This window comes from Lactuca serriola, chromosome 4 (assembly GCF_051521515.1).
Source record: "Lactuca serriola cultivar US96UC23 chromosome 4, Lser_US96UC23_V15, whole genome shotgun sequence".
NCBI classification, from domain to species: domain Eukaryota; kingdom Viridiplantae; phylum Streptophyta; class Magnoliopsida; order Asterales; family Asteraceae; genus Lactuca; species Lactuca serriola.
Window position 1 is genome coordinate 356592145 of NC_136411.1, and position 12123 is coordinate 356604267.

Consider the following 12123-nt stretch of genomic DNA (forward strand, 5'->3'; position numbering starts at 1 on the left):
GAAAAGGTGTGGTGCATGCAATCAGTCAAGCTCGAGTAAGTTTCCTTAGAATACCCACATGTGTTATCTGTTATGACTTGATTATGAATCTGTGAATCGCAAGCTAGTTAGGGCTAGGGGAGATAACTGTATATGTTCTATGAGCTGGTAGACTTGCATGCTAGTGCTGAGTAGTTAGCAATAGGTTGGCCTGATATGTGGAGTTTGTAGCCATGAGGATATTGGATGTCATGCTGGAATGAGAATGATAATTGGTATTTGTAAATGCAATGTGTATATTTTGAAAATTGTATACGGTTAGGATCTTTTAGCCTTAGAATAATTGATTTAGCCTTATTTCCTGTTCCTCGTCTGTTTGTGGTCCTAGGGTAGATTCGATTATTCGACAGTCTGTTAGATCCTTTTTTGTGTATAATTTGCATGCATAAGGAAGCCGATAGTGAGGATGGATGGATGTGGATAGCACAAGTTGCAATATGTGGGCGGAATGTTCTATGTCTGCTCTTTGGATCAGAGTGGTACTGCATGAATGCTGCTTGCTTTGTGCTTTGTGGAAATCTTTAGTGATGGGAGTCAGTTACTAAATGGATACGACGATATCCAGGCGGTGGATGGCTGGCAACATGGGGAGTTCCTCAGCAGCTGATGGAAGGGCGAGGTTGGGAACATAGGAAAGCCTAAGATATGCTCCAGTGACCTTAGTGGGGCAGTTCAGTGAAGTTGGGAACCTAGGAGGAACCTACCAGGTGCTACAGTAGAGATTATCTTGTTATTTAGCAAATGCTTAGTATACCGATGTAGTAAGTGGCTTAGAGGATTCAGGAGGATTGCTGAGGAAAGTATGTGTAGGTGTGGAAGGTAGTATTGGGCCCGTATTTCTGAAAGCATAGGAACTGTACTCGAATTGGTGAGAGTCTTGGAGAATCTGAGAAGCTTACGGGAAGGAGAATGCTGGGTTATGATAGGGCCATGGTGGATAGTTGTTGTGCAAAATGCGGATGAGCATGCAAGGGGATAGACCATGGCTTGGTCCCCGGTCCGGTGGAGATCCAGTTAGCGGAAGGACTGCCAGGATTTTGAGCTCGCCTTGGATCTCTTGTATCAGATGACAAGGATTGATGGTACGATCTATTGCACTTTCGGAGCTAGAGATTTTATCTTGGGGGTAGTTGGTAGCCGGTATATGGCAGAGATTGCTTCAGCTACTAGAGTTCAGCTGTGGACGATTGAGCTGTTGAGTGTGCCAGGGTGCAAAACCCTAAATGATATGATTTCTAGAGCTCGAGAGTAGGGATTGATTTGATACCCAAGGGAACAGAGGACCGGATCGGGTGCCTACGGTGGAGCATCTCGGGAAGAGGTCTAGGAGTTGGGATCAGCTTTTGAGAGGCCAGTAGGGCCGAATTCAGTGCAACGCTTGTGGAAACTGCACGATCGAGGTTCGTTCCAAGGGTTTGGATTTTCATTGGGATCAGAAAAAAGGGTTACACCATGCCCTCAGGGAAGACCAGGTAACACGGGAGGAGGTGGTCTAGATTTCTTCGGGTGGATATCAAGGACTTGTATCATTTTGGAAGGATGACAAGTTGGATCTCGGGTCGTCAGCATGCCGAGGAATCTTTGAGGAATCTTTAGACGGACGCATCTCGCGGAGTGGGTTCCGCATATACCATGATTGCTCCGAGACGTTGTCGAAGGCTGTTCGATGATCTGGGTTGCTACAGTTGTAGCAGGTTTGGCCACGTCTACAGGTACTGGCCATGGGGGGGGGAGTCTGTCATCTTGTCGTCATGGGTAGGTGGGTGACAAGGAAGTCGATTGTCTGATGATCAGAGAGAAGCAGTGAGTGCATATGTTCCTACTATTTTGACGATCACCAACGGATGAGAGGGTAGAGCCAGAGCCCGAGCAGATAGGAGCCCCACATTTGTAGGATCAGACAAGAGAGGTCAGAACTTCAACAAGCAAGGGTGCGAGGTATGTACCTTTTTGCCTCCCTACCAGCTTTGACTGTATTTAGTAGCGGCTAGTTTTTCATCAACATTAGTTAGTGTATCAATTGTTTTTATCTTTGGTTGGGGTTGAGTTCCATGCGTACCTTCAAGAAGCGTTATATGCCATCAACATGCCATGGGTTTTGGTGGGATAGTGCAAGGTCGTCTCTTCACATATCGCGGAGTTTTTAGTACGTGCGTGTCATTTTGGGTATGGCCGGGATTGGTACAAGGGCTTGTACGAGGGAATTATGACTAGATCCTAGTAACCTTAGCTATCATGTTTGGAAAGGCTTCCGAGGTTGTCAAGGGAAGAGATAGTTATTGCTGAAGTTTTGATTTGAACATCGACCTTTGGACTTCGAGACCTGAGTGCGATATCTGTATAGGCAGTTGGAGTCTTTGGCATTGTTGGGATCGAAGAAGTGTTAGCTGGTTCTTGGGAATCGTGTTGTTTTGGAAGGGTTATTCATGGTGTTCAAGCTCTATTAAGCACCGGCCGTCAACAGATATCCAGGATGAGAGAGGGTTTGGGAATCATTCAGTTCTCATATGCTGAGCAGACTTATTTGAATCTAAGTGGGGGAGATTCATTCAGATATCCAGGATGGAAGCGAGTGTGAGATGAGGATGCCTTTCACATCCTCATTGGGGGGGGGAGGCGACCTTAGGGGTTGACTAAATACAAGATATTGTGGGATGGGAGTTCGGAAAACTCCCTAACATCTGGACCGCGTCTTTCTGGCGTCATATAGCAGTCGTTGGGGGAGGGAACCAGGTAGAGTACCAGTCAGTGTTTGAGTTCAATTAGGAGGACAGACTGCATGGGAGCTCAACGATGAGATGTGTATGGATTGATAGGTGAGCAGTAGGGACATGGGCAGCGATCATGTAGTATGTAAGTGTTGTAAGACTACAGGGGAGCCGTAACATTCACTAATGGACTGTTAAGGTTAAGGTGTGGTAAGACTACGGGGGAGCCATAGCATTCACTAATGATCAGATAGTGTGGGAAGTGTTGTGAGACTACGGGGTAGCCATAGCTTTCACGATTTCTTCGAGTGATTGGAACTATGGTAGACTAGTTCGCGAGGTTGTGGGGAAGCCACAACTTAAGTAGAATCAGGATCATAGGTGAGTATTCGATCGACTATTCGTAGGCGAGCCCGAATGGTTATGTTAACGCGGAATGGAACTGGTAGAGACTGTTGAGTCAAGGGTTTGGATCTTTCTTTGTAGGATCTTGTGGGAAAGTGGTACATAACATAGTAGTGTTGCGGTTGGGTAGTCCTGATAGTGACTTCTCAGGAACTAGGTGGTTGGACCAGGTGCGAGACTTGTAGTCTTGGGGATCGACTAAGGGTGTCTATTTACCGGTCAGGAAGGGGACGTCGGAAGTTATGGTGTATTATGAATCTCGGGATAGTATTGGGGTATCGACTCGTTTCAGAAAGGATTCCGAATCGGGGTTCGTGCATGTTCAGTACGGGATTTTGTTCGATGAGATGAGATTTGGGACCATAAGGATGCCAAGGGCATCAAATGTAGGGTACTAGGGTAATAAATGCGTTGGGTTCTATGGTAGCTTAAGCCATCATAATGTGACTCGGGCTGGTTCCATCAGTAATAAGGCTAGAACATGTTGGAATCGAGAAATGGCAGGACCAGGGAGAAGGGGAATGACACAAGATTACGGTATTCGGGTAGCGTGACCTATTATATTGGAAATAGTGGCAACAGGTTTTCCAGTTACGATGAATGGATGTGTCAGAAGGATTGACGGAGCCATGAGTGGCGGTAGCGCGACTACTGCTAGACGAGGTCGCATCGGAGGTCACATGGGTCGAGTGTGTGGTTGCTAGTCGGTTCAACAATCAGGCAGGTGTCCAGTGTTCCAGAGAATTAGCAAACCAGTTATGACCAGGGAGGTCCTGATGGTTCTTCAGGAAAGTAGTTATGTCTCAGGAAGAGGAGTTGGAGCAACTTAAGTGATTTGGTGTATGTGTGTGGCTTGTCTGGTTTTCGGTAGCCGCAGTTGACCGATGATTTTATCCATTTGGAAGCCTCAGGGTACTACGGGTGGAAAGTGTTCCATTTAGGTTGATTTTCTTATAGAATTAGTTCGATGATGATTCGATGTGAGCAGTCTGTCAGGGAGATAGACCATCTCAAAACTTCAGATTTCAGATGGAGCAAATGTGATCAGGTTGCAAGGAATTCGTTCATCTTCAGGTTCTAGAACCCTACGAGGGTTAATTTTATTTTCCTTGTGAAGTTCTGGTATTCTCGGGTTTGTGGTGGTGTTGCTCAGGTTGTCTCGTATGTCAGGATAGTAATGCATGATTTCGAGGACGAAATCTAATTTAAGTGAGGGAGATTTGTAATGCTCTGATCCAAATTGACTTCTAGTCTGAGGCTGTGGCTCGAAGGTCAGTCATTATAAGGATTATGGATTTTGGGAAGGTAATACCTAGGCCCATTTAGGTGCGGGTGATGCATTAGAAGTGATTCGGGTGTTCGGTTCGTGTTTTGGAGCCTTGGGGTATTTCGGTAAAGTGGCAGTTCCAGCTTTTGTGGAAAATGGCTTTTTTTGGAAGGTCTTAAGAAAGGTTTAAGTTGTTAGAAGTGTAGATATTCTTGTCACCTTTGCGTGGATATAAGGATCATCAGAATCGGGCTTATAACGAAGAAGTTATGGCCTTCGGAAGTTTCGTGGTTTTCAGGCTTAGCCGAGTACACGAGGCATACTCAAAGAGTATGGTGGGCGTATTAGTGTAGAAGGTAGTACACTGGGCGTACATTGGAGTACGTTGGGCGTAATGACCAGGATGGTCGCGAATGTTACCTGGAGTACGTCGGGTGTACCATATGTACGTTAGACATACACCAGTCAGATCAGAACCCTATTTTAGGGTCTTGGACACTATTTAAACTCCTTATCTCATAACCAAACCCTCACATCTTCAGCCTCCACCCCTCTAAACCCTGGAAATCGTATTATACCATTCATGGTGGCATTTTCAGCTTATAGAGCCCATTTTTGGTGTGTTTGGCTCATTTTCAAGAAGGTGGAGTTGGATGCACAAATGGAGATCAAGAAGAAGCTTATGGATCTGGCTTTTGTGACTCATTTCTTGCTTGATGAAGGTATAAAGCTCTGAACTTGACCATTGAATGTTTAGATCTATCATGTTGATTTTTTGGATCTTTTGGTCCCAAGAATGGAGCTTTATGGTTCCAAATCCGTTTTGAAGCTTGGGGTTGCCACCATTGATGCTATTTGAGTCCCTAATGTAGAAAGTTGCCATCTTGATAGTCTTAATGGGTTCATGCTAGAGTTAGGGTCACCTATATGGAAGTAGAAATCCATTTTTGGAGTTTGGGTTTTTTTGGGACATGCAAAGTCACCAAGTCAGTGACTTTATGGGTTTAGACGTTAAGTATAGCTCAGATCTATGATTTGGACTTATTGGATCAAGTATTAAGCACTTAATGGATATTGTGCATGACTTTTCTGTATGTTGGGCGTACTATGTAGTACGCTGCGCGTACAGTCCATTTGCTCAGTACGCTAAGCGTACAGAAGAAGTACGATGGGCGTACGTTCTTAGGAGGACTTGGACCTTTGTGGAATTCGGACATTTAGTCCCTAATGGTTTTGGGCCTGGATTTGCTGATTGTTGGGCATGAATGTATCCTTGGGCCAATAATGGAATAGTTGGGCATATTGGGCCTTTGTGGCCCAATATAGAAATGAACTTCGCATTATGGGCCTCGGTTTGGGCCAATTCTTGGACAAGTTTTTTATGGGGCTTCGTGGGTCAATTGGGCTAGGATTATTGACTAAGGAGAATATTGGGCTTTAGTATAAGGTCCATTAGAAAGGTCTGGGCCCAATTTGGATAATTAGGCCGTTGATGATTTTAGGGACATATAATGTTGGGCTTTTGTTTTGGGTTGGGCCTTAGTTTTGGATCATATTGGGCCAGGGGTAAAATGGTCATTTTACTCCATGCATGGAGTAAGCATTATCGTATGGGACCCAATTGCTAATTGGGTATACTTGTTGGTATTGATGAAGCTCGAGAAGTGGACATGGAAGCAACTAAGGATTTCTTCTGGAAGCTTCTGCATTCAATGTGAGTCTTCTCACCATACTAATTGGTCTAAGGCACCAAGGCCGGCCCATTTTATGTTAGGTGGTACGATAGCAAGCTTTATGTTTGGTGGTATGTTAGTAATTATATGATACATAGTATGCTAGTTGTCTTCATGATACTTGCATGCAAGACCATGTGGGGTAGCCCATGGCACAATGGTATAAGACCCTAGGGGTAGCCCACGGCATCCTTACAGGTTTATGTATGTGTTATGTGTAGATATTTCTGTGATACATGATATGCTATTTGATTATATATGATATTGTCGAGGAAGACCTTGGGGGGAGCCTGTGGCATTGGCTGTAAGACCATGTAGGTTAGCCCATTACATTCGTAGGTAAAGACCATGTAGGGTAACCCATGGCATTGGATGTAAGACCATGTGGGGTATCCCATGGTATTCCTAGGTACAAACCATGTAGGGTAACCTATGTCGTTCTTACAGGTTTTATGTATGCATGGCCTATGTGATATGTGTGTGGCTTTATTAGCTAGCAGGACATATGATATGTGGATTGTGTGTGTGGTATGCTCTGGGAAATTCACTAAGCTTCGTGCTTACAGGTTTGTTTAGAGTTTCAAGTATCATTGTTTTGGAAAGGAAGGGCTCGGATTGATCGCAGTGCACAAACCGATGATTTCTGCAATGAATGATTTTAGGATGAACTCTTATAAATGCTTTACCTAATGATGATTTGAACTGTTTAGAATAAATGGTATCAATATTTTAGCTATATTAAAAATGAAATTTTTAACGTTGATTTTTGGGTCGTTACATTCCCACTTTATTATAGCTTCAATCTTAAATGGGTCAACCATTATCCCTTCTTGGTTAACCACATGACCCAAAAAATTGGACTTCTTGAATCCAAAAACCATTTGGAGAACTTTGCATACAGCTTCTCCTTTTTTAGAACTTCTAACACTTCTTGTAAATGCTTGTCATGCTCTTGCTTTCTTTTTGAATAAATCAAAATATCATCTATGAACACTATCACGGATTTATCGAGGAATGGTTTAGAAACCTTGTTCATCAAATCCATGAATGTTGCTGGAGAATTGGTTAGTCCAAATGACATAACCAAGAATTCATAGTGTCCATATCTTGTTCTGAATCCAGTCTTCTTAATATCCTGCTCTCTCACCTTTACTGATGATATCCTGACCTAAGATCGATCTTCGAGAAATAGCTCGAACCTTGCAGCTGATCGAATAGGTCATCAATCCTTGGCAACGGGTACTTGTTCTTTATTGTTGCCTTGTTCAGCTCTCTATAATCTATATACATTCTCATGCTCCCATCTTTCTCATTTAAGAATAACACCGGAGATCTCCAGGGTGATGAACTAGGTCTATTGGAACCGTTATCCAACAACTCTTGAATTTGTGTCATAAGCTCCTTCATCTCTGTCGGTGCTAATCGATATGGTGCTTTTGCTATTGGTGTTGTTCCTGGTAACGAGTCTATTCTAAACTCCACTTGTGTATCAAGGGGCAATCTAGGAAGATTTTCGGGAAAGACTTTCGGATAGTCACACACCACTGGTATGCTTTGCATTTCCTTCTTCTCCTTCTTAGCATCGATCACGAATGCCAAGTATGATGTGTATTCTTTAGAAAAACATTTTCTGGCCTTCATCAGCGAAATCATTCCAGAATTCACTCTGCACTTGTCTCTGTACACCATAAATGACTCTTTTCCAGGCGGGTTTACCCCCACTATCTTTTTCTTGCACAGTATCACGACATCATTGGCGCTAAGCCAATCCAACCCCAATACAATGTCGAAACGCTTCAACTCAATGGGTAACACCTTGTAGTGGAATTCGTTTGTAACATCGTAAATTTTAAAACAATTTTTCGCCTTTTTAAAACATGTTTTAATTCATTAATATTATAAAATCTCATTGTTCACATATCAATTCATAATTACAGCCCAAGATCGAAATGTATAAAATCTCCTTGTGTGTGTGTATTGATCATGCGGACGCCTTTCCGCTATCCTCACTAGTACCTGAAACACATAACACAAAACAATGTAAGCATAAATGCTTGTTGAGTTCCCCAAAATACCACATGCAACCCATATTAGCCACTCGACGCTATAACTCTACGGGCCCTCTCTATGGACCCTCTGGTTCTTACTCTGTCGACCTTCTGGTCCTAACTCTATAAATTCTGGTATACACATAGCATAATCACATAGTAATAATGCAGTGCTACATATCACATACATAGAATACATGATACACAGTTACATCACTCTGGTTACCACTCAAGGTAAAGTATATAGGGAGAAAACTCACCTCAAGTAACTCGGTAAAAATCTGGTCTAGCCTTCGCCTAATCACATGGAATAAGCTCCCTAATCAATACAACTCTCAAGGCTAGACTAATACCTCTCTTAGCATTCTCATAAGGGTAAAAGACCATTTTACCCTTCTCATGGCTCAAAGACCCTAACATTGACCAAACCCTAAAAGTCAACAAAAGTCAACTCTCAGATTTATGCTGCGCGTACCAAACCTTTACGCTGGGTGTACTCGACAACCTTACAGAAACGGGGAATGTGACCCCCTACGCTGCGTGTACTGGGATTATGCCTCGCGTAACTCCCAGTTTCAGACTCCTTAGCTTTTGGGGTCTTAAAAGGTTAAGACACACGTCCAATTTTCAGATCTGACAACCCCTAAGCCTCTTAATCCATAAAGTTGGTGACTTTAAGCCTTTGCATGGCTGTAAAGGTCACCAACACCCATAACATTTTATTTCGAACATTTAAAAGATCATAACTCAAGCATGACTCCATAACAACGACCAAATTGGGATTTTTATGGATCAACGACACTCATAACACTGAAATGGGATAAATCTAGGTCCATGGAGCCCCTCATGCTCATAAAGTCTCTACCTTTGGGACTTAAACCCTAGAAATGGACCATAAATAACGAAACCAAAATAAAGAGGAAACTTCTAAGCTTTTTACCTCAAAGTGAAGCTCCTTCCTCTGAAGTACTCAGATCCAAGCTTAAACTTCAAACCCTAGCCTTCACAAGCTCCTCTCCTTCTTCTTTACTAACACACAAAGGTACCTTTAGCTCAAAACACTCACACACAAGCTTTAGGACGAAGGAAATGCTCTCTTTGGGTTTCACTCTCCAAAACGGTGGCTGAGGACAAGGCCTTAGCATTCCTTTTATAGTGCACAAGTCATAATTTAGGGTTTGCATATGGGCCCGCTATGCCCAACGTAACCCTAGGTACGCCCAGCGTACCTAGGCGAGTCCGCGTCCAACTTAAGTGCATCAGTACGCTCAGCATACTCTCCAGTGCGCCCAGCGTACTCATTTGCAACATTTTCCACTCAACGGCTAATCTTGACTACTTGACAAAAGAGAAGGGTTAAATAGTTATACCTGAATTTTGGGATGTTACAATTCTCCCCCACTAGAACCAGACTTCGCCCTCGAAGTCTCATGCTGAAAACAATTCCGGATGCTGCTCCTGCATTTCTAACTCCGAATCCCAAGTCAGCTCGGACCCCCTCCGATGTTTCCACTAGACCTGCACTAGGGGCACCTCCTTGTTCCTCAGAATCTTGATCCTCCTATCCACAATCGCAATTGGCGTCTCAACATAATTCAGGCTCGCATCCACCTGAATATCCTCCAATGGCACCACCGCCAACTTGTCGGCTATGCACTCCTCAGCTGAGGCACATGGAAAGTATCATGAATCTAGCTTAGCTCCGCAGGTAGCTCCAAACGATATGCTACCCTGCCCACCATAGCAGTCAACCTAAAGGACAGATGTATCGGGGCACCAGCTTGCCCCCCTTCCTGAATAGAATCACTCCTTTCCAAGGAGATACCTTCAGGAGTACAAAATCTCCTACCTGAAACTCAAGTTCGGACCATCGCCTATCCGCGTAACTCTTCTGGCGACTCTGAGCTGTCAACAACCTTTGTATGACCTGTTGTATCTGCTCTGTCATCTGAAGCACTATCTCAGTACTGCCCATCACTCGCTGCCCTACTTCTCCCCAACATATGGGAGTCCGACATCTCCTCCCATACAACAACTTGAAGGGAGGCATACCGATACTAGAATGGTGGCTGTTGTTATAGGAAAACTCAGCCAATGGAAAATACGTTTCCTAACTTCCTCCGAAGTCCAACACACATGCCCGAAGCATATCCTCGAGCGTCTGAATAGACCGCTCACTCTGACCGTCCATCTGTGGGTGGTATGCGGTACTAAAATGCAATCTCGTGCCCAACTCCTCATGGAATTTCTTCCAGAATCTGGAAGTGAAATGCACATCTCGATCTGACACAATCGAGATCGGCACCCCATGCCATGATACCACCTCTCTCACATACAACTCCGCCAGTCTCTCAGCAGAAGAGCTCTCACTGATAGCTAGGAAATGAGCGATCTTCGTCAACGAGTCCACTATCACCCAAATTGCATCGACACCACTCACATTCCTCGGCAATTTGGTGATAAAATCAATGGAAATCTACTCCCACTTCCACTCGGGAACCTCGAGTGGCTGCAACTTACCATGCGGACACTGGTGCTCGGCCTTAACCTTGCGACAGGTCACGCACCTTTCAACGAACCATGCAACATCCCTCTTCATACAGGGCCACCAATAGTCTCTTTTCAAATCTAAGTACATCTTAATGCCCCCGGGATGGATCTAGAACCTCAATCTATGTGCCTCCTCCATCATAATGGAACGTGCCCCACCCTCAAACGGTACCCATACCCGACCCTGGAAAGTCATGAGTCCTCGGCTATCAGCAATGAACTCAAACACCTACCCGACTACCCGCTCTCTCTTGCGGTTCTCTGGTCTCATGGCCTCTACCTGGGTCGCCTGAATCGTATCCAATACCAAAGTCATCACCTTCAATCTCAAACAAACATCGCGAATTGGGGCACTCTCCGCTCTACGACTCAAACCGTCGGCTACAACGGCAGCCTTGCCCGGGTGGTACAGGATCTTGCACTCATAATCCTTTACCATATCTAACCATCTTCTCTGGCGCATATTCAGGTTGGGCTGATCCATTAAATACTTCAAGATCTTGTGATCTGTGTATATGGTACACCGAACTCCATACAAATAGTGGCACCATATCTTGAGGGTGAGCACCACCGCCCCCAACTCCAGATCGTGAGTGGGGTATCTAGTCTCATGAGGATTTAGCTGCCTCGATGCGTATGCTATTACATGCCCCCTCTGCATTAGCACCGCCCCCAGTCCCGATATCGACGCATCACAATAAACCACAAAATCCTCCATCCCTTCTGGAAGGGCTAACACCGGAGCTTCGCTTCATCTCTGGCGAAGTGTCCTGAAGGAAGCTTGCTGCTTTGGGCCCCAACTAAAAGCCACACCCTTCCGGGTCAATCTGGTGAGAGGAACAGCGATCTTGGAGAAGTCCTTAATAAATCTTCGATAATAGCTGGCCAACCCCAGAAAACTCCTGATCTCAGTAGGGGATCTCGACACTTCCCAACTCATCACTGCCTCGATCTTGGCCGGATTGACCACAATCCCATTTTGGTTAACGAGATACCCCAGAAACTGGACTTCTCGTAACCAGAAATCGCATTTGGAGAATTTTGCATAAAGCCTCTCCGATCTCAGAACTCTGAGGATCTCCCTCAAATGCTCCTCATGCTGCTCTCTGGACCCCAAATACACCAATATATCATCAATGAACATGATCACTGTATGATCCAGCATTGGCCTGCACACTCTGTTCATGAGATCCATGAATGCTGCCGGTGCATTGGTGAGCCCGAAAGGCATCACCACGAACTCGTAATGTCGAGTCCTGAATGTTGTCTTCTAGATATCCTCCTCGCACACTCTCATCTAATGATATCCGGATCTCAGATCAATCTTGGAAAACCAAGACACTCCCAGTAACTGATCAAACAAATCATCGATC